The following is a 27960-nucleotide window of genomic DNA, read 5'->3' as shown; positions in this document are numbered from 1 at the left end:
AGCGAGGCCTGGGAGCCTGCGCCCCTCTCTAATAAAGAGCTACCCACAACGCAGCTGTACGAGGGGACGCGGCCGGCGACGTGAGGGAGCTGGTGCTGCCTGGGCTGGGCGGGATGGCAGCAGGGTGGTCAGGCTGTGGAGCAGCTCTTCCTTCTGCTCCCTTTAGACCAACCTGAAAAACATCCCCAGATGAAAAACACTACTCCGTCCTAGTCAGCAGCTGTCCTGCTTGGTAAGTGCTCCAGAGCATGCTCAGGGGACCCTTGTGCATGGCCGGGATTGTGCTTAGGCAGCCGTTTTCCTGCAGCTTCAAAGTAAATATGGAGATTTCAGGTGACAACGGGCTGCAGGTTTCTCTCAGGCCGGGCTGCAGCGGGTCTCACTGCTTCCCATGGCCGCGCCGCTGAGGCTGGGGGCCATGCTGGAGGCACGCCAGAGGGAGGGGGCTGTGGGGAGGCCTGGCTGTGGTCTTTACCCAGCCAGTTTTTAAATGCCTAAGTTGGTTTTAACAAGCTATAGGAAATAATTAATAATTAGGAGAGTTGGAGTTATTCTAATTTACTAATGAAATTATATTCCTTGTTGATAAGAGCTGAGACACATAAGGATGTCACACTGTATAAGGAACAGGAGGTGGGTGTCTCCAGCAGGCTAATTTTATATACTTATAATGCCTTCCTTATCGTTAATAACCCCATCCTACATTTAAAAAGTGCTTCTCTTCCCAAAGGACCCCAGAATGCTTTATAACTGTCAGCCTAGTCCTGAGTGCAGATACAATTGATAATAATTTTAATAAGAAATTCATCAGATTCAAGTCAGCGGAGGGTGATGCCTTCTCCCAGGTCTGAAACGCAGCCTCTGCTAGGCTGGGGGAAAGCAGCAGCTCAGTCCCAGCATCTCCCAGCCCTTTTGTGGAAACTGGCTTAGAAGGCAGCTGGTGGAAAGGAAAAAAGCCAAAGGAGCAGGCAGGACCCGCTGCCAGGCTCCCGGGATGGAGGCAGGGCCCTGTGCTTCGCTGGCTCTCAGCTTATAGGATAAATTAGCAGTTTGGCTGCTCTGAGCTTGCGTATGCTGTGGAAAGGAAGGTGTTGCTGATAAATATTATCTAACAGGAACCTGGTACCAATGAGGATCACACTTGCCATCTGACAGAGAGGGATGTTAGCTGAGAGGTGGCATGTGGGAAGTGACACGCTGACATGCACCTGCTCTCTGCGATGCAAAGTGCCACCATGCCGGAGTGTGGTCAGCTTGGGAGGAGCAGGAGACGTACGTTTGCTAGAAGTGTGAAGATTTTAGTTTTAAGTCCCAAGAATGTCCACTCAGTGAACTTATTCTAAAATTAGAGTGAGCTGTCAATTCTTGCTTGCCAAGGGAGGGCATGGGGTCGTCAATGTCATGATAATGCCACCAGGATCTTACAGGAGATTCTGCTGCTTTCAGTATGCCAAAGCTGAGCAGCTACTCTGAGTGTGAAAGTCTGCCAGGGTTGAACTGAAACCCTACTTCTGTTAAACTTGAGGATTTTTTTGCCATTGATTTCAGTGAGGCCACAGTTTTCGATTCTGGCCCTTTCAGTAATTGTAGCAAAACAGAGTAGAAGACCCTCATGACTGCTGGGTGGAAAGAAAATAATAGTGTATTGGTTTTGGCTTGAAAATTCCAACATTTGCTTGTGAATTTAAAATAGAAAATCTATTTGCCATATGTTTGATTCCAGAAGAACTACATCTCTGGAGAACCTGCTTCCTTGGGTTGCTTTGACTGGAGTGGGACTGCTTACAAATTTCTTTGCTTTTCCCTCTTCTGTTTTACTTCTCACATTTACCATTAAACTAGCATTGGCATTTCTATGCCATCTGGCTTTTTTTGTTGTTGATTTTTTTAAGGGGCTAGGGGAAGAAAGTTTCAGGGTAAAAGAGTCTGTGTTGCTAGACCAGCAGTCAAGAGAGTGAAGGGGAGGGGGAACCTAGGCTAAAATACTTTGCCAAGGGAGCCCAGGTTTCAAGGAGAGGTTTTAAGTCTTGCAAAAAGGAGAGGAAATCTCCGCACATCTGAAAGGCAGGTTGGTTCTGGCACAGCTAGACATACTCTCCACAAGGGCTGCTACAGTAAGAGGCACAGTGGTAGACAGCCCGAGAATTGCTGACATGCAGGTTACTGTTTTATTAATCTCTCTAGAAGCCAAGAAATATTTGGACAAATGAGGTTGTCCATTTTAAGGACTAGAAGGAAGTTTGAAGTCCCTCTGTACCCAAAGCCTCACATTAAGGTAGAGGTTGGTATGTTTGAATGAGGCTATTGTGAAAGGAGAGAATTGGACTTGCTGGCTTGGAGATTTCCCCCTGCTCCTGTTGGATTCATCAGTTCTCGTTAGGGTTTGGACAAGCCTGGGAGAGGCTATTTCCAATTAGAAGTTCTCAGCCGGAAAAAAATAACATAGGATTTCTTTTGAACACTTCATGCAAACAGTTTGTGGCATTCATAATCTTATCACACAGTTTCTTGCAGTCTCACATTTTCCAGACAATTGCGCTTTTTTCCCAACTTAAACCAAAGAGCTTAAACATTCAGTCTGCCCTTGCTGGCCTTGTACAGCTGAGGAAAGAGGTCATGGTTGACATTGTCAGCTGAAGTGATTTCAGACACAGTGCCTGAGTGTAGTGTAAGCAGAAATTTATACTTTTTAATTTGCTTGGAAGAGTATGTTAAATGCCCAGAGAAAAAGCCTAGACTGGAGGTTGGCCAGTCTTGGCAGGGGCAGAGCTGGGGGCTGACATCAGCCTGGCCAGACAAGACCATGCATGCATTGACACACAGATCACCCTCTGCTTCACTTCTGGGGTGACAGGAGAAGAAGACATATGAGCCATGAACAAAATCATATATTGATCTTTCACAGCAAGTAATTTATGTAAATTGCACTAATGTATGTAGATAGAACTGACATTCTTTCCTGGGCTGTTTATCTCCAAAGTCCCTTGCAAAATGATCAGATTATGACTTTGCATAGCAAGAACGTCTCTTCTCTCAGCCCTACAGACCAGATATTTGTTTGTTGTTGGCATGGGCAATTTGGTTACTAATTCCCAGGGTTAATATACAATATCAGGCTATTACACTGCATTGTATCACGCTTGCTGAATAACATTACATGTGGTTTATATTTAATTTCAACTCCATTTGTAATTCTGCTGTGGTGGAGTTAGATGACCCAACAGGGCTGTGGATGTTACCCGCTGTGTTTGTAATGCACTGAGTGGCTTCTAGTTCATCCTTTGCCTCTGCCTGCTTCTCCCCAGCTCCGCTACTCTTGTGCCCACACAACCTCCTCCAGGTAAATATTTGCTAATCAGTGTTCTTTATCACAGCCCAAAATGAGACTTCTTATTCAACTGTTTCACAACTAATTAAACCACTTAACAACACTAAGGGGTTTTAATCTTTTTCTACATGTTACTGTTTTACTGCTGTATAATGCTTCCTAAAGAGATAATAGTGGGATGAGGCTTAACCCAGTGTTAAGAAAAAGAGCTGAAGACCTACATGGGGCATGGCACTAATCAAGCTCTTTACAATCTAAAGGACTTCACAGAGATTTAGAGGACCTGAGTTAATGCCTAGCTGTGCTACAGGCTTTCTTTCATGGCCTTGGTCAAGTCACTGAAACTATAAAGTCCTGCAGCAATTTGGGAGTACTTTCAAAAGTGATGTCAACACTTAAGAGTTCGCTGAAGTCTCACTGGAATCCCACTCTCAGTGGGATTCATTACCCTAAGTCCTAATCCTTCACAGACTGAGACATCTGAATTTCATCCAGATTTCTGTCTTAATCTCTGAACATGGGGATCTCACAATCAAAGTTACATGGGAGCTTGTGTAGCAAGGCTAACGGCAGTTCTGCTCTTCACAAATGTGCTGGCAGTGGGCAGGGAAGGGTGGCTGCGAGATGTTCATCCAGGGTCTTCTGCCCAGCATTGGCCAGAATGAGACAAGACAGATCTTCCCTGGCAGCACTGAAAAGCCAAACCCTCCCCTGCTGTTCTGGTGCATGAAATCCAGTGAGTGAAATGAAGCAAGTTTTTTTCGCCTATGAAAATTAAACCTAAAATAGGGACAAAGAAGGGTAAGGGTAAAGTTCTGCAAGTTCAGCATTGCGGGATGGGGAGTGGAGGGGGTGTCCGCACTCAGATTAGGCAGTTCTGGGTCTTCAGCCTTTTAAGAGTTCTTTCAGTCTTCACAGTCTTTATGAAACCAGTTATTTTCCTCTTATCTGGGTCCCTTTTAATTCATGTTGTTTCCAATCCTCCATGCTAGGGAGAGTATTTGTGCTGGACTGTGTGGGAGCAGGGCAGTTGCTGAAAAGACTCCTGTAAGTATTAACAATAATAATGTGCACTTTATGACCATGGTTAGTATTAAAAGACATTTGACAAACACTGGACTTGGAATGAAAGGCTTTTAAAGCCCCAGCCAAGCTATTTGCAATTAGAATACAGTAATGTACATTCATTTTGTATGTAAGTTGAGCTCACAAAAATCTCCTTTTTTGTCCATTAACAAAACCACAGTATCCCCATGAACAAGTCCCCTTAATCTTCACAGTGCATAGTCTGTGATCTTATCCTTAGAAAAGCTGTGCAATGTCATGCAGCTCCAAGAGAAACAAAAGCAAAGTCCAAAGCAAAATGGACTCTCTCCCAGAATAAATAGCACTGACTTGGGGGCGCACCAATATCTGAGGGTTGTTGCAGTTTGAATGAAGTGTACAATGTATTTAGATCCCAGAAAAGTGCAGAGGGCACAAATTCCTCCTGGTCCTGTATAAAAATGAACAGAAGTCAGAAATAAGGGAGTTGAGCAGGAGCACAGCAGCGACTCCATTTCCTCTCCGTCTTGAGTGTCTGTTCACGCAAGCTCAAAAATAGAGAGTAAGAGGCAGAGTGCACAGACAATAAATGTATCTGTAAACTGCCTCCCTGCTTTGCCTTTGTTTCACTATCCTTGTTACAGGACTTATAATTTTTTCTGATCTCAGAAGTGTGCATGAAAGATGGAGTCAATCTCAAGTCCCTGGGCAGATCACCACAGAGGGACTGGGGGCTGTGTTTCCACAGCCTCCTTGGGCTCCCGTCTGCCAGCGCAGGGCATGTGAGCCATAAGACCAAAGGAGCCCTCCTGGGTTGTGGTGACCAACCCCAGCTGTTGCAAGCAGCCGTGTCACATAAACCTGCCCATAAATGTATCTGACAGCCTGCCCTCATTATTGCTGTGAAGATACTCTCCAAAAATCCACTCCTCTGACAGTCAAAAAACTTTCTAATTTCCAGACTATGTCTGTTTTTGTTGGATCTTATGTCCTTTAACTCTTCTTACACAAGGTTCATAACGGTACAGAGAACAGTTCCACTCTGCCTAGCCTTTCCCTTTTGACATCTCTGGTGGTTTTCTTCTCTTGAAAAACAAGCTGTCCATACTCCCTGCTCGGGCACCAGCAGTTTTGCAGGACTGGAAGCAAATGTTCCAGTCTGAATGACTTTCCTGAATGGAGCCTTATTTCATTTTCTGGTGGCTGGGCCACTCTGAAGGCTTAGAGCCAGCCAAAGCAAAGCACCAGGCAGTAGAAATCAAGGAAGCTTTGAGCTGTTTAAATACAGTTTATCCTTCTCTTTTGGATAAGCTGTGTTGACTCCTTTTCATAAACTAATATACCTGGATCTAACCGAGTGAAGAGTTGCCCAGATAGCCTTTGGTCATGGCTGTTGTATCCCCATCCTCCAGCTGACCTCTGTGTGTATGCTTGCAGGCATTGTTACTCCTGTAATAAGTAGGCAAGGACAGGTTGCAAAGAAGGCAGAGAAGAACCTGACTCATTCCCAACCTTAAGCGAAACATCTGTCTTGCTGTTGTCAGATGAAATCAAATATTCACTTTTGCACATTAAGAAATTTAAAGAAAAAGTCCTTGTGGGGAGGGCTGTCAGCTCGCCGAGGAAGTTATTAAGTTGGACTTAAAGGATTTATGGGAAGAAGTGTTTTAGCTGCCCCCAGAGCATCATACTAGCCCTAGTGTTGTTCCAGTTATTTTATCTGACTGCCTTTACAGATATTTCGGGTAATTTACCTGCACAGCCAGCCTCAGAATTGCTATTTTGAACACAATTGCTGTTATTTGTGAAAGCACCACTCTCAAAAGCAATATTTCATCATTACTGTAAAACATCATCCCTGCAATTATCGGAGAGAGTGTCTGTAGGAATCTTATGGGAAACACTGTGACGCCTGAAGCAAGTTCCAAACCCTAAACTTGCTCTCATTAGTGCCTGGCTGTGACACGACACTGTCTTACCCCAGAATGAGAGGAATGAGAATCTGGCCTTTGCACTGTCATGTGTGCAGGCACTGGATTAGCTCAGATGAGTCTGGCTTCTTAAAAGCACATCGCTTTTGGAGAAAGAGCACCACTTTATTTCCAACAGAACTCCAAATAGAGTACAACCCGATGAGGAGTTTCCCCTGCCTTGGAGCTAGCTCTTACGTTGCCTTCCCTCCAGCCTTTTCCAGCCAGCCAGCAGTGCCAGCACTCTGTAGAAGGTTTTCCAGACTCACTGGGAATTTAGGCTTGTGTCTTAGATGATCACCATACAACCCACCTGGCAACTAAAGGGTGGCAGCTTAAGAGACCTCATAAGGGAAAAAATGGGAAAAGGTGATCTTCAGTCATCTGTCTGTATGGAACATCACATTTCTTCAGCAGATCTCCCTGTCACAGTAAACTTGTCAAAGCTGGTAACAATTCACCAGTAAAAGAGGTCGGGGGGATTATAATTACAAAGACATGTCTTCCTTTTGTAAATTGTAAGTTAAAAAAAATAAATCATTTGTTTTTAGTCAGCTGTCCCCCTTGTCCTCTGGAAACAGTGGGGATGTGATATCTAAAAAAGAAATCAGAAAATGAGCAAACATCCATCAGAATGGAAATGTCTGACTTCAGGAGGGAAAAAAACCCCACATTTAAAATTGGAAAATCACCTTGACAAATTTCAACCTTCCATAGCCACTGCCTGAGGAAGGAGTTTGCAGGAAATCCTTTGCTCACTATTAGGTACATGCACGGAGCTGTAAAATCAGTTAAAGACTGTTACCCTTATCTGTTTACTACCAGAAATTTTAGATGAAAAAGGGCTCCATCTGCTTAGACATAGAGTTGACCTTCCCTAAAAAAAAGGCTTTTAGATACGGAGATTTTGTTTCCAGATTTCTTCTCATTTAATTTTACAGAATGACTTTACCAAATGGGAAGTGCGTGTGATGGTTTGACCAAACGAGAAATCCAGGTAGTGACAGCTGTTGTGGTGCCTTGTATTATATAGTGCAGGCACACAGAGTGGGGGAAGGAAGGTTATTGGTGTTATCAAGACATCACTGACGAGTACAGCAATCACAGCAAAGCCTGACTGACACTTTCAGCAGCTCCTGTACTTAAATGAGCACAGATGTAGATACAGTAAAAACATATAAGCAAAGTCAGCTTCAGTGCAAGCCTCGACTGTGCTGCAGACAGGATGACTGACTGTGCCCAGTCTTCTTCAGGCAGGTGGTTTACTTGCTAATTGAATGCACAACTGTTAAAATTAAAGCCATCCAAAGTTACCAAGAGCAGGATGAAATGTAAAGCTTCCTGTGATATTTATTCAGAGGAGTATATTGTTTTCCAGGGCTGCTTGGTTCACGTATCTCATTTTTGAACAAACTGCACTTCACTGTGTCACCTGCTGAGTTAACAATTTGTGACAATTACAGCAATTATTCTGCTACAGTAGCAATGCTGTTGCCCAAACATGTTCAAAGAATGGCTTTACTTAAATGAACAAGAATACCATGAACCTGCAAAACCACTTGTGGATTGAATAATTTAATTTTCTGATTCTGTTAATTCACAGTATTGAAATACCAATAACTCTGTTCATTAACGGAGCAGTAGAAAAGTAGGAGATGATTGATGTGGTGCTTTGCAGAAGCTTTGCAGACACTTTGGGAGAACTCAGTTGCATGGTATGTGAACACATGTCTTCTCTGCAATGTGGAAATGGCCCAAGGCAAAGAATCAATTGCAAAGGTTGCCCTGAGGCTGGGTCTAGCAGGGAGCCAAGAGTAGGACACTGTCGTCCTTGCATCAGCAGAGTGAGCCCACAGTCACACCTCGCTTTGGGCTGGCCTCCATCCCAACGCCTGGGTTTGTGTCCTCCTGGGTGGAGGCTGCCCACAACTGTCCACTGGGCTCTGCACACACCTCTGGGCCCAGCTCCTGTATTTCTTATCTCTGCAAAAGACTGAACAAGCCATTTCTTCAAAGGAGGCAGTTGGCAAGTGCTTCTGTAATAACCAAGTTATTATATGTGCAGCTTTTTGTTTTGTAGCACTCTTCCAGCTTTATCACAGCATTTCCCATCTCTAAGCAGTCTGTATGACTCCTCAATTGACAGATGTTTATTCCTGAGGTCATGATCTTTCAGCCAGAATTTTACACAGAGACTTTTTCTTCCATTCCACCTTCGTATTTTAACAAGAAGTTGTGGCATGAAAAGGGGAGAATGATACTGAATACTCCACTTAATAAATGGAAATTCAACAAGGGCACTAGAGGACGTGACTACCTCATAACTTCCAAATTATGCTGGATGTGAAGTAGCAAGATTATTCTGGATGGGTCCACTTGATTTCTTGCCAAGGTCAGGACTGTGGCATTCTTGATGAGGAAGCGGTTGCTCGAGTTGCTTCATCAACTATTTACTTCAGGTTTAATGACATCTCAGTGTTATTTTTTATGTTCTTGAGTTGTTTGCTGTTTGTCACTCCATTTACAGCTGTGGAGGTCACCCATGTAATTCTGTGAAAGGCAACATATATCCAGATTTCTGTCAAGGCTGCACCACGTTTTGCCTCTTCATCTTAGTTAACATTACTTTGCAGTTTTAAAGTAATTATTTCTCACCCTCAGTGATGACTGCTTTCTCATTCCTTATAGACTGGGTCCCTTCTGGTCCTGAGCTACCAAAAAAAAAAATAAAATCTGTCCAGAATATGTTCTGTGAGGAGCCTGTACTTTACAAGTTCCTAGGGTTTTGCCTCCATTTCTCTCCTCTGCAAAGTATTAACCAGTTATACTGTGGGTCCCACCTCCATTCTCACACTAGATTTTAGGTCCAATCTGGGATCGACTGTTTTCAAGACTGTGTTTTTTGTGAGGTTAGTCATGTTGTAATTTGATTTTTTCCCCTTAAAAATCCAAGCATTTTTCAACAAGATGAGGCTTCCTGGATCTCTGCTGGCTGCTGGATTTTCCCCAGACCAACAGTGACATTTGTGGAAGACACACAAAAAATGCGAGGGAGTGGCACTGCAACTGTTGGGTGTTGTGGATGTGCAACAGGCTGTGGAAGAGTTAAAGCAGCACAGTGACAAAGCATTGAAATGTCTGCAGAGCACATCTTACCACCCACAAGTTCTCCCTGCCCTGAATCACCAGGCTGCCTCATGTTGGCTGAAAGTGTCTTCTGCACCCTCCTAAAGTCCCTCCATGGACAGAACAGCCAAATGAGAAACATTATAGCCTTGGTTATAGCAGACACCTTTTATAGACCTTGAGAAAAGGGGCTGGGAGGGACCCTGAGACGTCTCTAGATTATCCTTGAGATTATTCTATATTAGTGTTCAAAGTCAGCCTGGCGTAGTGGAAGGTGTCCCTGCCCATGGCAAGGGGTTGGAACTAGATGATCTTTAAGGTCCCTTCCAACCCCAACAATTCTACAGTTCCATGATACCATCCCTAAGGATGGGAGCAGCCTGAAACAAAGAGCCCTGGAGACAGATCCCGCAGTGCCCCAGGCAGATCCTGTCACACTTCACCTTCCCTCTTGACAGCTGTCATTCCTACATTTTTGCCTAAATTTTCCAGGCACAAAATTCATTATTTGTTGACCTGTGCCCAGGCAACAAGCATAGCAGATCAGTCCCTTTCTCTTCTCACCAGTAGTTTTTTCTGAGGGGTCCCTCAAGGACGAGCCCTGTATAAGCTGCTGTTGACTTCGCCTATGTGGCCTGATAACAAAACAGTGACATATTATCTTAGCTTGCAGTTTTCCTCTGTGACAGCAAACACAAGTTTGTTTTTCCTAAGCAAATACACTTTTTCATTTCTTTGTCAGGGAAGGAATCACTTCCGCAGAGTATTTACAATGCAAAGCCCAGAGCTGTGCAGGCAGAGTGTGGTAAAAGATGCTTTCCTCTCCAGGATCCTGGGGTGAGGACTGACTGGCAAAGTTGAGCAGTGCCCTTCCCTGACCCAGAGCTGTCTTCTGCAATGCTCTGTGCACCGTGGGACAAGTCAGGCATTAGAAGTCATGGCCCTGGAATATATATTTGCTTTCCATACAATGGAGGCAAGAAGTTGTGAGTGAAGAATTCAGGGCTTTCAAAATTAGTTTTGTTCTGCTTAGAATGAATATAAGAGCACAGGAGTTTCTGGAGAAAAAGAAACCATTCAAGACCCTTTGTGCCTCCGGGTGTAGCTGCTAACCCAGCACCCAGCTGACAGACATCTGAATTTGTGCTGTGAACCGCATCTTCTGCAGAGTTCATCCAGCAGCGTGTTCTCACTGTGTAGCTTCCTAACTCCTCTGCCCTCTTTCCTGTCCTCACCCCAGCTGGACCCTGCTCTAACTGCTGTGGCCCTCATTGCACAGATGGGGAGACCAAGGCACACTGAACTTGGCCAAGACAGTCTTCATCCAGATCCCTGCAATGCTTGCATTCATTTTCCTAGTCTTTTCACTGGTTTCTGTGAAACTTATGACGAGGTCACTCAAACCCAAGGTGTGCCCCTTGTAATTCAGGTTCCCCACATCAAGAACTGGTCACTGGTCAGGATTTTATTTCTTTTTTTTTTAGTGTAATGTTAGTTGTTGTGGTTTCTTTCCCATTAGGAAAGTATAATTTATTAAAGCCAAAATTGTTGATGGGAGCTGATTTGACAAATTTCTCCGTTCAAAACCATTTCCTTTGGGGGGAAGCATTGAAACTGTTGAAACAAGCACATCTGTATTTTTCAAACAAAAAATGTTTTGATTTAGGGTTCAGAATAAGTTGAAAATATGTAGGACAAAGGAAAGAGTCTATTTTAGCTTAAAAGAAGAAATGACAAAAACATCTAAATCAAAATAAACCCTATTTTCATATCACTTACATACAATGGTCCTATAGCCCCAAATTATTTATTTAACAATTATTTTCATTCTCAGGCCGTGAAAAATCTCTGGTTTCAGTACTTGTCTTATTTGAAAGGGGATATTTTTTTAGGGGTGCAGTTTGGAAAGCACTTCAGGTCACTAAAGCTGTTTCTTCCCCTCTGGCATTCAGAACTTCTCAGTTTGAAGACTTGGCTCTTCCCATCTGAAATGGGCGAAATCCCTCGTGGGTGTGGAGACAAAAGCCTCCATGGGTGAGACTGCCTCCAGGAGAGGACATGACGCAAGCACCCCGTGGCAGTTCTCCCTCCTGCCCTGCGGCTCTACTTACTTTGTAAGAGCACCTGGACTACAGTCTCAACCCATGAGACTTTGCCCATACACACAAAACAACCGGGTTTTTGCAGCAGTTTGGGCCATGCTGCTGTCACATCCCCAGAACACCAATGCAACACGTAAGACCCATTGGCTTCCCCATGTCCATCAAGAGGAGGGAGGATGGGATGCCTTGGAGATGGCCGTGGCATCCCAAAGTGGCCGGGTTTGAGTCTGGGAAGGGCAGTGAAACGCCATTCTTGATTCTCCTTTTCAGAGAACGGAAGACAAGCAAGCACTGGTCCTGAGTACAGGGAGTAACAAAATAAAGTTGGGCCATCTGCAGAGAGCTCAGTGCCTGCTGTCCCACCAGTTACATAAGGATACTGGGCGGTGATCTGACTACACCCAGGAAAGGGTGATTTCAAAGTAGACCAGGGATGAGGCAGGGTCTAGGAATGAATCAGAGTCCAGGGACTCGTGTCTGTGCTACAGAAGAGGAAGGCATTTGTTCTTGATCCTTGGAGGAGCGGGACAGCCTTTGCATTTGCCTTGTTTCCCAGTGAGCTCTCCAAAGATGTCTCTAATTTCCTCTAATTTTCCTCTTTCTTTCTGCATAGCTTGGTATCCGCTCCAGGTGTTGTCCTGGACTGCTGGCTGATTAAAGTGAACCAGATGAGAATATTTTTCTGATACTGAAGTGACTTTGGAACAGGCACCATCAAATTATGCCTTAACAATACTAACCTGTATTGAGTGCCCGATCCAAGACCTTATAGGAACCCTCGCACTTATTTGGTGACTTAGTGAAATTTGAATAGGGCTTGTAAGCCTTGATGAAAAATTGTACTTTACACCAAAATGTGGCACAGTCTGTGCTGGACCATGACAATAAATCTGCCTCCAAATTACCTGCATCACTCAGGCTTTCTTTAGATGAAAGATGGGCCTGTCTACTTCTTCAGTCATCTTATCTCATTTCCCTGAGGAGGGGAGGAGAGGATGGGGATGCTGGGCAGGTGGCAAGGGAAGCAGAAAGGCTACTTTGGTGTTGTAGTTTAGGAACCAATAGTGTATTAAGAAACTATGAATAAATTTTGCCTTTAAATATTACTCTAAATGTTGCTTTACTTGAATTCAACAAGGACAATGTATTGACCTTCTCAAGGTTAATGGCTCAATGACTTACTAAGAAAAAACATATGCAAGGCCAAATTTATTCTTGTGTTAATTATTTCTCTGGACAATATAAAATGTATTTTGATACATTTTCCATGATACCTGGAAAGACATTTCTGCTCATCAGGTTATAGATGTTGCAGGCAATGACAAGGATGGTAGGAGTGTGCTGATTGCTTACACTTCCTTATATATGAGCATTTCTTCCACTGCAAAAACCCACCAAAAGAAGTAAATTTCCCATGAAATTAGATGAAATCTGTTTGCTTCTGCCCTGCCTTACCTCCAGTGCAAAATCTTGGCAGTTGAGCAAAAACTCAACACAATCCAATTTATGGAATCAATTGTGACAGCTCACATGAGTCTGAGTTTTACCTCCCCTGAAATCCTTGGCAAAAAAACATCTGCAGCTCGTTGTTAGCATATGGAAATAGATCTCTGGATATAATCAATGAGAGAGAGCCAGCACGAAGTGAGGGTGTGCCCAGTGCTGGCCTTCAGGGATGGCTTCTCATCCCAGTGCCTTGTCAATACTTGTGTCAATGACGTGGATGAAAATCTGGAATCATTACTAATAAAGAATGCAGATGACTCAGATTGGGAAAGTGGTAAATAACAACAACGAGCCATAGATGCAAGTGAGCTTGATCACTCAACAAATCAGATGCAATCAAAGTACGGCTTTTTTAATACAGCTAAATATATAGGCATGGGTACCTAGATGAACATATGCATATACTCATGAGAAATCAGTGTGGCTTGTAAACGTTCCATATGGGTAAATTATGCATTTTGCAAGCATTAATACTTTATTGCTGCCAGACTGGTAGGTTAGTATAGCTTGGAGGAGTATTTTCCTGATGTGTTACCAACATAAGAAAGACACAGAGCTGCCTGTGCAGTGCTTTTTTACACCATCTTCTGCTGCAGCCCAGTGAGGCTTGAGTGTTCTGACACAGTGAGGCAGGTTTTGAGTACAGGTTACATGAAGTTGTTACCATTGCCTTGAGAGAGGTGGGCACTGAGGTTCCACTTTTCCATGCTTTCCCCGTAGGAATTCAGTGCTCAGGACAGTAGGATGAGTGGCAGCTGGGGATTATTCTTCATGCATGTGCAGGGCACCTTATCAGCTCCATCCAGTGCAACTTTCCTTTTCTAATAATCTCTTTGCTCATTACAAAATGAAGCCAGCCCCTAAATTTCACCAGAAGCAGGGTGCTGCTGCATTTGCAGAGTCCCTTGCAGATGCCTTTCCTATCTGTGGCTCTTTCTTCCCCAGGGCTGTTATTCCCTCTGTAATAGAAGTGGGTCTCTGGAGTGGTTGCTTTCGGTGCTGACAGCTTTCTGATTAATGGCAGTGACAGCTCAGTCTCCCCCTGTGTGCTGGGGAAAGCTGCACAGGGCTTTCCTCTCCCTCCTCTTGGCTCAGCCTTTACCTCTGTGGAAATCTATCCATCACAGCAACCACCTGGCAGGTAAATTCAAAACATGCCATCCAAGCTGAAAAAAAACCAAGCAACATCAGCACAGCAGAAACAGTATTGTTGGAGGTATGAGGATAAAGTGCAGCAAAGTTTGTAGGGAGAGACAGCATCATTTATTAGACCATGTACATACTAGCAGGGGGGGAAGTGGGACAAGCTTTTGGACACACAAAGATTTCTTTAGTCTAAAATCAAAGCCACCATCTCCCAAGCTGAACAGAGTTTGAGACTTAACTGCTTTGAGGTTACACTATGTTCATCTGTTAGTGTGGGGGAAAAGGGGGTTGATACCTACAGATCATCTGAGAAGGGCAGGAATAAAGTCACAAAGCTTCTTTGAACAGAGGCAACCAGCTGCTTTTCACTGCCCTGCTAATGGATTAAGCAGGGATGGAAAAATTTACAATATATCATAACACCAGCAACTCTGTTAGTCCTTGATTTTTAGCAGCCAGCAGAGTTGTGAATTTTAATTGCAAGATTTAAATGCAGAAACTATCTACCAAGGTCTTATTGTGATCTTTGACTCTGGGAAAAGCTAGGAAATCACAGTTCTGAGGGCTCTGATGACGTGAGACGGGATGGGGGCTGCGTGTAGTGCGCCGAGGGGAGGGGGCTGACAGCCCTGCCTCTGCTGCTAGCTTGGCTGCGGAGCTGACAGGACAAACAGGCAGAGACTTGGAATTAATATTCCCTCCTAACACAACAAAAGAGTTAAACTTTGCAAGTTGAATCCCAGTATTACCAAGTGGGAAGGGAGAGAGCAGGACCATCAGTGGCAAAGAGCCAGGCAGACAAGACTGAGATCCAGGAGCCTGAACTCTGCCTGCGCCTGCCCACTGAGCATCCGCAGCTCTCCCTGCCTGCATCTAAGGCTAAAATATGGGGCTGTTTGGAGCTTCGTGTATTTAGAAGCTGCCATTCAGTGAGCTTGTGTCAAGCCACAGCAAACCCAAGGGCTGGGGTTGCACTGGAGCGCCAGGAGCGTAGTTGGAAATAAACTTTTTGGCCATAATGGCTAAACAACAGAAGCCACTGCTACTGCAAAAGAACACGAGCCGGGATAAACTTTACAGTGATTTATTCCTTATTGCAAAGGCCGGGGCCCAGGAAGGAGAGAGCAGGGCAGGAGGGGGGTGTGAAGTTTGAGGCAGACCATCCTAATCCCCTCTTAGGCAGAAAGCATTAGCACAGCCTTGGAGAGAATTTGTTGGACTCAATGGGGTGTGTCAGGTGAGCAAAGCGCTCGGCAGAGCTGCTGCTCACTGCACAGGCCAGTAGCGCCCTGAGCCTTTGCCATCTTGTCAATAGGAGGAAGGGAAAGCAGTTTAATCCAAGCTCAGTGTGTATTGGAATATAACCTAAATAAGACAGCCTGAAAGCCCAAGAATAAACCGGCAAGGAAAGAAATCTCTTTGTTCTGTCTGCTGAAACTTCCCACTTCTGAGCTGGAAAAACCCTTTTTGTTTCTCACTTTGGATCTGTTTCTTCATTTCCTTTTACACAGGCAACCGAACACCACTGTCTGCTGCCCTCGCGTCCCAGCAGCCTTCCCCCTCAAACATCAAAGCTGGGGCCCGCGTGAAAGGGAGCACATGGCAGACCAGGAAGATCCCTTGACTGAAAGATTCTTTGAAAGCTGGTTAAAAAATTAATTGCAGCGTTGAGATTGCTGTCTGCGGTTGCTTCCTAGAGCCAGTGAAGCATTGTCAGGAGGGTAACAAAGAGGAATTCTTCAGGAAGGCTCTAATTTTTGAATTGTAGGGCCCTGAGGCAATTTTGGTGTTTATCAAAGGACTCAGACTTCCAGCGGTGTTAGGGTTTGAAAACCTGGGTTTTCAATCGATATTTCAAGAGGCAGACGCTGGCTGGTACGCTGCATCAGGTTCCCCCCCCCACATGACTCCCAGCCTAGCTCTCACTAGCTCTGTCCCTCTCATGTATATGTGATGCACAAGGTCACTGCATAAATACTTCACACACTTCATTTTCCTTTACACAAGGCAACTGGTCTCACTTGGGCAGTTGGATCATTTTGGGTGGATTCTCTGATATCTACAGTGGAGTTAAGCTCCCACTGGTTGAGGCTGTTTCTCAGTATGGACACAAATGCCATGGGTTTACTTTCAATGCAGTCTGGTGAAAATAACGTCTATAGAAGATGATATCTCTAACCTTGCTGCCTAATTTGGGTGCAACTGCCCAACAGGTTTAAAAGTTATTAAAAGGAGACTACTCCTCTTTCTCTCTCACACACACACAAACACAGGATAATCACGTAAGCCTGGTTTCCTTGGGAAACCAACTGAAAAAATAGCACTAGCACATAAACATACTGTAAGATGTGAAAACAGACCAACAGTCCTTCCAGTTGGGGAACATGAGAAAAGCCACCGGCAAAGTGCCCTGAGCTAGCAAGGTCAGCGCAAGTGGGCTGCAGCTCAGAAAGGGGAGCAGGCAAGCACCTCTCCCCAGGCTGCAAAAGCAGCATATGAATGTGTGAATGCTTCACTAGCTGCTCTCTTTGAGCTCGAATGAAGGCAAAATTGCTGTTAATTAATGCATCACATAACAGTATAAATCAGAGTCTGCCATGGCAAAGAGAAGTTCACAAATGGCCAGTTATGTGTGGAAGTAAACTGTGGGTAACAGCAAGTGGCCTCCTTAGCAAGGGGCTGAGGAGCAGCTGCCTGGGCAGGTGACCCGTGTGAGCTCCCCATGTTTGTGTAGCTACCACTGGTCCTGTGTACATGTCACCTGGGAAATTCCCATGGGACACCCCAGGGTTACTGTGGCCTAGTGCATTTGGACTGCTGGGAAAACAGCACTGGAAACGCCTGCAGGACTGGCACAGCCAGTCTATCCACTCTCCTGCAATTTCTTCATACCTATGACACAGTATAAGCAAAGAGGAGAAAACCTCCATCTGCAAATCAGTTCCAGTCACAGAACTCATGTTGTCTAGACCAAACAAATGGGACAGTGTGTGCCAGGCCAGATACTTCTGCTGGGATGCAGCACGGAGTGATGCTCACAGGGAGAGCCCAAGAACTGAGACTCCTCGGGGGTAGCGTGCCCATTACTGTCACGTTGGTCTTGCTGTAAGGCACTGAACATGCTGTATAACACATGCTGATTTTCAGCTGGGTTGTGTTGACCTGGACAAGTCATATTAAAGCTAAAAGTTTTGACATCTCACTCCTTGAATTCTGCCTGCCATGTAATTAATCCCACTGAGAAAAAAATAAAATGACTAGCTGCCTGCCAAGTGGTGAGGTGAAGCTGCCTCAAAGGGAAACCTTCAAACACCGTGCTCTGGCCTCTTTATTTTCCTTTCATCATTTATTTGGCTATCTCAGTGCTATGTGCACACACACACCACATCCTGTTTAAACGCACACTGCATCCTCCTCAGGAAAGGATGATAGAAATCACTGTCCAAGATCAAAGCAAAGTGCAGCTTATAAACAAGCTGAGATTAAAAAAAATGCAGAAGTGTTCCTCAAATGTTTCATCTGTGATGTTGCTTCATTGTACAAGGGACTGAGAGGACCTTCACTGGAGTTTGTGTACAGTCCTGGGATCTGGCTCTCAAGGGGAATTTCAGGCTGAGGCAATGTACAGAAGGTCAGCCAGGGCCAGACCCGCCTGACTGCCGGGAGCTGATAAAGAGACACCTTTCCCACCAAAATGAGCACTAGTTGCTCCTAATAGAAGATGCTGAGAGTAAGTACAGAGAATAGAAAACTTTGTAAAGAACAAAGGTGTGGGAGAACCCAGCCTTGTAATTTAGGCTAGACATTAATTGACCTTTTCTAATCATGGGAGGAGAAAGACTCTGGGATGACTTTCACATGGAAATAAGGAGACCAAGATGCTGATCTAGTTTTATAATGGAGCTTGGTATGTTCATGAGGAGGGACCTGTGAACTGTGCAGAACTGGTCATCCAAAGCTGTCATGTCCAACAGTGGGAATATTTTGCTCATTGTGTTGCAGTAATAAAAGGCTTTCACCTTTGGCCATATGAGAGGTGGGAGGGAGTTATCAAGGCTTCAAAAGTAGTGTGTGAGAAGAACTCTGTAGAAAAACTCTTGCACGGAAGAGGGAAAGACCTGGTAAGATCTGTAGACCTGCGTACCCTAAGCTATTGATTTAATTAGCTCATAAACATCCTGTTTGGATGTCAGTGATTACTGAGCTGAGGGCTGGATGCAGTCACGATGGTGGTGAGAAGAAAAGGAAACCTGCATCAAACCAGATATTGCCAATGAGAAAGGAGAGAGAAGCTACCTCCTCCTGCAGTCCTCAAATGCTACCCAGCCCAGAAAGAGTGAGCAACTGAAAAAGTGGCAAGGCGGTGAAGAAAACCGAAAGCAGAAGTGGTGTCCTAAAAAGATGAACAGGACTTCTTGGCGATTAATAACTCCCTGACCTGAATGGAATAAATACTAGATGGAAAGTGGCTGGGATAAAGGCCAGGAGGAGCTGCAGATGCACCTCTCTCTGGTCTCCTGAAGACACCCCGTGCCTCTGACGGAGCATAAGAGCACCAAGTGGGTAAAGAGTCACTGGCCACCAAAACCACCTTGTGCCCGAGGAGAGGAAAGCTATAAAGGAGAGTGGGTTTGGAACCACTTCCTTCACATCTCCTTCCCACCAGCCGCCTGAAGACAGTGGCATTACTTGTCTCCCTCGAGAAGCTGTGCAAAGCCCTGCATGACAGGCAAGGAGGCACTCCAGCACTCCAATCGTGATGCCTTAAATAAACTCACGTAGGGTTAGAAGATTAGGCCCAGGAGGATGAATTGAATAAATCTTGCCAAGGGAACTTGATTGCCTTTATGTGATATAATTACAGAGTGAACTGAAGGAAGGGAAGAGAGCAGCTGTACTTGGGTATATGCAAGGAGCTGAGTAAAGGCGCTTGGTACCATGCCTCATAAAAAATGGCACGTTCAAATTTTCTGGCTAAACAATAGCTAACTTTGTAAGAAGGTGATTTTGTTCTCGTGAGAAGCCCACCAAGGAACAGTCCATGTAGGAGAAATCCATCACTCTCCAAGAGGAGCACTCCTAATGTCTTGCCTCTACCAAGTTTTTTGTAGTGGGTAGAACTCTTAACACCACAGGCCAGAGTTAAACCCTGCCCATTGTTTTCACACCAACTGAAATTAAAGGCTTCTGAAGGGAAAACGTGGGTCAACTGCTATGAATCAACAGAGCTCCATGGAGGACCATGGATTCCTGCTGATTGACCCCAGATGGATAATCCAGCTGGTTCTGATTTGCACTGGCTTTACCACTCTACATTTTCATTCGTAGACCTTCCAGGATAGTTTATGTAATCTATTAGGATCCACCCACTGATCTCCAAATAGTTTTCAAAAGCCAAAGGTGCTTTTTGTGTTTTTGAGATTGATATCTTGCTGGCAGCATGATTCAGGTTTCCGGCAGCAGGTATGAGGTTTAACTGCAGGAAATGAGCTTATTTTTAGACGAAGAGTTCGCTGGAGGTTTGTGTAAATGGATTTTGCTGGGTGTCCTGTTTCTTAGGTAATTGAGTATAAAATTTTAACTCTTGCTTTTAATATAGAACCTAATCTGAAGGAAGAGTTACAGAGTGGAACCAGAAAAGTTCATACCCAGCTAAATACCTAAGGCTGGGGGGGATGCATGAACTGACAGTCCTGGAGACTGGCAAATTAAAACATCCATGAAGTTTTCAAGCAGCAAATAATGTTGGGCTAAAGAGAAAAGCACTGGTTTTGATTCAGTTTTAACCTGAGGCTTTTGATTTTTTTGTGACAGCACCTTGAAAAAACAATGGAAAAGTCTAAATTTTCTTATGGAAATATTGTGTGTTGCAGAAGATGAATTTCCAGCTCAAAAATCAAACCAAAATCATGATGACAGAAAAACACCAATTGGCCTTAAGCAACTATCCACTTGTATCCAGAAATCTGGACCCGTGGTTGATGTAAGTATGCGTAGAAATGAACAACCCATGGGTTCAGCCTTTCTTTCTCTTCTGTGGGACCAGGTATCCATTTTGTTAGTGTTTTTAAAATCTGTTCATCTCCTCCTCTCCTTGATATGATAAATTCTATGTTATTAGAGTGCCAGCACCTCATCTTTGAAGCCCTCGGTGGGTGCTCATTCCTACTGCTTGTCTGTGATGGGAAGGGCTGAGACCTGCCCAGCTCATTTCACATGGCACAGAGCTAATCTCTCCAGCCTGTCCAGGGGAAAAAGAGCAGATTAGCACTGAGAAAAAGCTTTTATGGGGGAGCAAAGCAGCGAGAAACAATGTGCAGCTTACATCAGCATTGGATACAGATGTCTGAGTCCGTAACTTGCTCCCAGCCGGCTAGCCTGGTAGTGCCAGTGCTCCAGCATTCAAAAAGCCTTTCACTGCTGCTCCTTTTAGGGGGCTTTTGTGGAGGGGGAGGATAGAGGGCTGGCAACATGTTGGCAGAGATCTGGGAGGTGGGGATGAGGGTTAAAGCTTGAATCCTATCAAGTTCCTTCCCTCGACAGCTCGAGGAAGGGGAAGAGACCACCCCCTTCCCTTCTGCACAGCTATTCCAGCCTGAAAAAGCCTAATAAGAAGGATAATGGATTGATTTAACCTTTAAGGGAGGCAAGCGTGGCTGTGCATCAGCTGCTGTATGCACAGCCCCCAGCTCGGCGTGAGCGCATCCGGCACACACACACATGCACACATGCCCCACGGTGCTCCCATCACATGCGTCGATCCATGTGAGAGTAGATCCGACACGGTGCAGGAGACATTCGCCCACGCAGATCTCATTAGTTGTCTCGAACAGGGAAGGAAACGAACATGACTGGAGAAGTCCTAGTCCTCCTTTCTGTCTCTCTTATGCACCCATGCAGAGGGAGGGGGGAAGGGGGTGAGGGAGCAGCGTCAAGAAAAGCTTGGGGGGGGGGGGGGGATTAATGAGCGTGGCTGTGCTATAGTGATGAATTTTTCATATGGCCTGAAGTATAATTGTAACACAGGAATGAGTGCTCTGGGGAGTTGTTTGGCTGTTGCTATCGGGTGTTTTTTAGCTATTGATGCACAGGGGGTAGATGCAAAAGTTGGTTGTGCTGTGCTTTGAGGAAAAGCCAGCAAAGTGAAGGTGTCTGGAGTGGGCTTTGGGGCAAGAGCAGGAGGATTTTTACCATCTGAAGTGTCAGGCTCACTGCTGCTGACTGATCCCAGCACCATGCTGTCTCTGATGCTTTCTGTGGGGCCAGCTCTGCATCAGGACATTGCTGTGCCCCGGGGCCCTCAGAAGGCGGGGAAAGGCCATGTTGCCCTCCACCCTGCCCTGTCCATCTCTTCTATCACAGCAGGGGCTGGATGAGATGGAGCTCATCATCCCTGGGGAGTCCCCAGGGAGTGTGGTACAGTAGGATGGTGTCTCAGTGCATGTCTGTGCCTTTCTCAAGTGTGCAGGCTTCGAGGCTCCTGTAGGAAAGACTTCATCCAGGGCATGGTGGCTGCTCCCACCCCTAAACCCAACCCCGTCACACAGTTCTGGCCCATCGTGTTGGCCCTGGGCTTAGTGAAGAGGCCACATTTTCTGAAAGCTCTTGAAGCTGTAGGTCTGCCTGTATGGTGCTACTGGAGCGGCAGAAGGGGTATGCATCCAACAGGAGTCCAGGTCAAGGTGAACAGCACCTGGGGATGGAAACCCTGGGGAGGCCCAAAGGGAATGAGAATGGAGGGAAAAATTCACTTCCTACTAGTATTTAGTTATTATTCATAATCAGTAAAGACGAGATGCTATTAGCATGAAGAGGCTTGCTAAGATGCCACCTCTTTAGAATCTGTGCATATGTATTTCAGTGGAAAGTGTTTTGCAGTCAGGTGCAATGCCTTCTCCTCCACTGGCAGCTTTTCAGTCTAGCACAGAAAGCTGTGCTGTAAACTTACAGGAGTTTACAGAGCTTCAGTGTGCGTTTGCAGATCAAACCATTTCTCTGCTTTGCCACCCCACAGCTTCCAAATCTCCTCCCTAGCATAAAAGCACACTGGACTGAGCAAGTGCCCATAGCTGAAAGGGAAAAGCTGGGTGGCTTTTTTTATTTTATTTAATCCACATTATAGCCAAACCATGGGAAATCCTGTTAAAAGATCAGTGCGGATTTTCTGAGTTGAGGGAAATGTTACATCTCAGTCAGGGAGTCCTTCGGATCAGCCAGGCTTCACGAGGACAGAACCACTGCAAAAAAATCCCTGAACAAAGGACAGGGAAGCCACACACTGATCAATTTGTCAGCCCAGTTCTTCATTTTCTTAGTATTTTTCAAAGAGAAAAGGGAAAAAAAATACATTGAAAAACTGTGTGCTGCTTGCAATTGCTGATTTCATATTGTTTGTTTCCTTCATGCCATGTTGCTAAGGGGAGAAGCACCTGCCCTGGCAAAAGAACAAAAATCAGGTGCGACAGGGCTGCTGCCAACATCGTGGGAACCCCAGGGCTCGGATTTTGTAAGCTGAAATAGGAGAGATAACAAATGAAGGCAAAGCATCTGAGAAGCCTAAAAAGCAATGGATTAAGCTGGGCACAGACAATGAGAAGGTGAACCCCAGTCTGCTGAACTGAGATACACTCTCCGCCATGCAGGCAGGGATGAATCAGGTTTTCCTACCGAGTGGTGCGCAGCCCTGTGGGGCTAGCCGGGGGTCTCGCCCCAGTGCTTCAGGCAGTTGCTCGGTGCATAGCATCCTCCCTCCTTTGGGATAAAGAACAAAATGTAGGCAGGGTTGGTCTGCAGGTGCCAGGCTGGGGAAAAGCCAGGCAGATCAGGAGAAGGAGGGAGTGCTGATCCCCCAGAGGTTTTCTCCTTTCTGGTGTCAGAGAGAGCAAAAGAGTAAGCAGGGCTGTGCCAGCCCAAGGACTTATTCCGGCTGTGCCCTCAAAGGAGTGGGGAACAGGGCAGAGAGGGAATAGGAGGTCCCAAGGCACACAGTGTGGGATGCTGGATTATGTACCAGGGACCCGCCACTACCGCTCTATATTTTTCCTCAGACTCCCACTGCTGGGCAGGGTTTGGCTAGATGCTTGGTTTGACTCCTTGCATCCTGGGAGGATGGAGAAGCTTGTCTGAGCTCCCAGTGGGGAAACTGAGATCTGCACAGTCTCCCCCAACACTGTGGTTTGGATGCAGCTGGGGCTCAGTGGGGACTCCGGGTCCGCTCCCCTCCCTGGAACCTGCTGGCAGCTACTTACGGAGAAGAGGCTTTTTCCAGCCACGTGCAGGAGCCCACACATGCTCCCCCAGCCTGGCCTTGGCCTTGAAGCTGCTGCTGAATGCTGAGGCATCAGGGAACATGCCAAAATACCAGTTTATAGCCAGGTTTTTGTGCTGGATGCTTATAAGCCCCTTCTAGTCCTTTCATTAGCAGTGGGCAGGTCAGGGAAAGAGCTGCCCCAGCTCCTCGGTGCTCTTACCCATCCAGCCATGCTCAGCACCTCGCATTCCCATGTGCAGGCACTTCCCTCATGACCTGGCTGGCTCCAGGTGTTTTCTGTTAAAGCTGCAAATATTTTCTGTAGGTTTTTTTAACCTTTCTTTTGGGAAAAAGAACAAAAAGATTTCTAAGTGACTTTAATTTGGAAGGCTGGAGTATTTCTTCCTCCTTCTCTCCCTTTTATTCTCTGTCTTTATTTCTTTGTCTGCTATCTAAACAATTTGAATTCCTCAGTAGCTACTTTCTCTGTCTCTTCTTTTCCCAACCTGTGTGCATGGGGTGGGACAGCATAGGGATGATTTATGTGGATGGGAGAGCTAAGGTGGCCCAGTAGATGAACAGTGGGAACTGGAGGACACAAGCAGAGGGCACTGTGTCATCCCCAGCTGCCAGGGACAGCTCCTGCTGCATCGCCAGCCCTGTCCTTGGCCACACAATGTGGGGCCACCCCACATACCCAGGACAGCACATTTGCCAAGTCGCTGCACAGACCCCTTTTCCAGCAACAGCCACCCCTGCAATCAGATGTGAGCCACAATCCCAGTCATCCAGGGAACTTCCCTTGCTTTCCACGCAGGGCCCCATAAAGCTAAAATTAGCAGTGTTTCCCTCTACAAAGCAAGTAATTAGTTCAGGAGAGGGCACAAGGAGAAGCGTGAAGAGAAAGGGAGCTCCCCTTATAAAATATTTACCTCCTCAGCTTCAGTGAATGCCTCCTGAGAAATTTTGTGGAACAGTCTAATTAGGCTCAGCGCTCTACTTTTGTTTCCTGCATCTTCTGCCCTCCTCTTTGCTCATCCTTTATTAATGGGGCCTTTGCATGACATGACGGGATGTTTGTTTCCTAAGGGGCTTTTTATCCCTTTGTTCTTGCACAAGAAGGGAAAATACCATTACATCTAACAGAAGGGAGTTTTCTTAAAAGATGTGCAGAAAAGTATTTTAGATGTTTTTATTTATATGTGTGTGTGCATATGCGTGTCTATATACATACACACGCATTCCTGAAACACAAGCAAGTCTTTCTTGTGTGGACCTGCAGTTCCTTACTGTAAGTCCTTTTCCTGATATTTACCCTAGATGTACCTTACCCTTTTTAACTTAGGGAATTTCTTTCTAGTGACACCACAGCTCAATGATAGAAGATCAGTTTCAAAATGAAACACGTGGTCTGAAAAGTATCCAGCGACATCTCATTCGACTTAGACTCTTTCTAATGTCAGAATCAAGTAATTGTTTTATAAAACTCGAATTTGCTAGAAGGGCTTAATGCATTTTTTAGTACAACTGAGTAATAAAGTAATTGTAGATTTATTGCTGCTCTTAATACTAGGGGAAAGATACGTTGTTCCACTTGGGACCACTTAAGCATATAGTGTTTTAAAGGATACAATTGGGCAGCACAGATTTATTATTTGTGCTGAGTGAGAAGTGTTGATTCACCTCCCTTTTTCTTTTTTTTCATGTGGATTTGGGGGAAGAAACGGAAGCGTGGCTGTGCAATGCCTTACCCGCAGCCATTAGGGACAGAAATCTGGCTTGGCTCTCCCCAGCTGCCCAGAGCCTTCGGGGCAATGCCAAGAAAATGACCTGCTCCTGTCACAGCCCCTGGCACTCGGGCACACATTTTTATCTCCAGTGTAAAGTGCAGCAAAAGACTGTTCTGAATTTCTTCATGTAGTGAACGAGCTGCTGAAATAATACTGGCTGGCAAGCCATTATGTATTTTTTATTACTAAGATAGTAAAATATTGAAATGACTTCTGACAGAAAGAGAAGAGCAAAGGAAAACACCCAGGAGAAATTATTTTATCTCAGAGGTTTTAATTGAATGGTGTAAAACATTTTTATGGTAAAAGAAAGATGATTTATTTTGCTGTTATGATCATCTATGCTATAAAAGAGTGCCTCCTTTGAAAAGCTTACACACTCCTGTGTTTACCTGCTATCATGTATTTGGGGGTTTCTGCTGCATAGATGATTCTCAAGGATAGGGTTTTTTTCCCTCTCCACCTTTTTTTTTTTGTTCCTTACCACTGCCTAAAATCTTGTTTGTTTATGTGATTGACTCTGCAAGGGTTTTGCAATCCTCTGAGAGAGCAGGGGAAGGTGGCCATGAGCCCGGCACGCTCATTAGCAAACCTGAGCCTGACCTTTTCCAGGGGCTGAGCCGGAGCCCCGTGCACAGCGTGGGACCATGCTGCTGTCCCCAGGAGCCAGTCCCCTCCTTTTCTCCATGGCAGAGATGAGACCCCTAAGAAAGACATTCACTCAGGGCTGGTTTTTGTAACGTTCAGCAAATTTCCTAGTGAATGGGATTTGACATCTGGTAACAGTTCGTTACACGATTTGATGGTTTCCTGGAGAATCCTAGAGATGCTGTCATTTAGCAAATGATTCTTGCAAAAGAGCCAGTTAGCCCTGTTTTTACTCCCTCTGAATGGCTGGAAAGCAGATTTCATTTTTAATTTCAGACTGGTTGGTCCTTCATTCCAGCCTCTCGTGCACACTGTGCCCAGGGAGGGACCTTGGTGCCACACGAAGGCTATGACACTGAGCTCAGGGGAGCAGCTGGAGCAAGAAGGTCCCGTTTGCTGCTGATGTGTGTTGGAGGGTCTAGGGTGGGAGCTGCTCTGGGTCATGGGAAGGGGAGAGATTTGCTGAAAGAAGGCAAAAAGCAGCAGTACCCTGAGAAACGTGGAGGTCTGTATTTTATCTCTGGTTGTCAGAGGAGAGTTTCCCTCCTCAGCGCTCAGTGAGGGTGTGGGGTGTCATGGCACAGGTCTGTGAGGATTACCCAAAAGCAAACACAGTCCAAGAGAAATTCAAAAGTCAGCAAATGCTGCTGATGTGCCCTATGTCAAGGGGATTCAACCACCAAGATGGATCAAGGTGGACACATGCGCAAAGCCCCTCATTTTGAGGGGCTGGATGGGAGTATGTTGGGATTGATGATGTTGATGGCAGGTCCCATCTCCTCTCCCTGTCTGGTGAGCAGCAATTTGGAGCTGCAACTTTTCCATGCTGGCTCAGAACTGATGGGGAGAAAAGGGGCAGGCAGGCAGCACTCAGTCCCACCTGGCTGCTGCTAGGGACCCATGGGTGGGCCAGTGGGTGCCCCTTGCCCAGCATCCATCCCTGGGAGCCGTGCTGAGCTGCCTCTGTTCTGGGACTCTGGCAGCACTCACTTCGCTGACACTTTTAAAGGGGGCAGCTGTTCTCCTCTTGCTGAAGCAGCCTCCTATTGCTAAGGCAAGATGATTGCATTTCATACCTTCCCAGCTCTAATTTGCACTTCTTTGGGGAAGATGGTAGGACAAGTTATATCAGAGCAGCTGCTGTCTCACTAGGTTTTGAAGGAAAATGAAACAAAACACTCTGTATTTCTTTTAAGTTGTTTTAGTGCTTACAAAGTGTGCCTGGCTGACCTCTCGGAAGGCTGAACATCTGTGCCAGCAGAAATGGGGATGTTCTAAACCACTGAGAGGCAGGTTTTTGGGGTCCTCCTTCCTGCTGTTCTGCTATATGCCCCCAAATAGGGGACTGCAATAGCACTGCATGTTCACTTAGTGCCTACCTGGTACCCCAAAGTACCTGGTGCTGCCTCCTGAAACAGCACAGCTCCTCCCAGGTGCGAGCCAGTGGATTGAAGCATTTTTTTTTCTTAATTACTTTTTCTGAACAGGCTCCCTGTAGAGGTGACTGTCCCTCCCTGAGGGGACAGCCTGGTCCCCATGACCAGGTCAGGGCTGGCCCATCTGCTTGTATGTCATCAGCTGAAAAGCTGCTTCAATCTTATCATCTTGCCTGAAGTGCAAATACGGCTGCCACGGCTGCTTTTCTTAGCAGCCTGGTAAGGGCGAGTACCTCCAGGGCTGAAGAAAAAAGAATCCAGTGGTGAGATTATACAGAGAAATGTGGGCTGACTTTTAAAGAATATGTACGCTACAGAGCAAGTGAAACCATAGGCATTGTTTTGAGTAATTTCTGAAGATTTTTTTAAAAACTATTTTTTTATTTTCCAGTCTGCTAGAGCAGACTGCTGACACACTGGAAGGAAACCGTGGGGTGCATATGTGATAAGGATTCCCTCGCTGTATTTCTATTGTTTTTTGTATTAAACACTGACATTAAACCTCGTACATTTAACGTGTTAAATCCTGTCTCAGTGTTTCTATAGAAACAAGCTGGCTGCTCATTACAGCATGAGGATTCCCAGGCTGACCTCATCAGAGCCTCCCTTGGTAG

The 27960-nt window shown here is 45.6% G+C and overlaps 1 long non-coding RNA gene across 1 annotated transcript; it reads left to right on the top strand.

The window, feature by feature from the left end:
- LOC130149298 (uncharacterized) lies at window positions 1-27846 on the top strand. Its single transcript, XR_008821854.1, has 3 exons — window positions 1-232; window positions 20096-20205; window positions 25194-27846. It is a non-coding gene; the product is annotated as an uncharacterized LOC130149298 (long non-coding RNA).
- Window positions 27847-27960: the final 114 nt, after the last annotated feature.

Source organism: Falco biarmicus, chromosome 4 (genome assembly GCF_023638135.1).
Source record: "Falco biarmicus isolate bFalBia1 chromosome 4, bFalBia1.pri, whole genome shotgun sequence".
In the NCBI taxonomy this organism is placed as follows: Eukaryota; Metazoa; Chordata; class Aves; order Falconiformes; family Falconidae; genus Falco; species Falco biarmicus.
The sequence above is the reverse complement of the archived record's forward strand: the minus strand, read 5'-3'. Positions and strand labels throughout refer to the sequence as shown.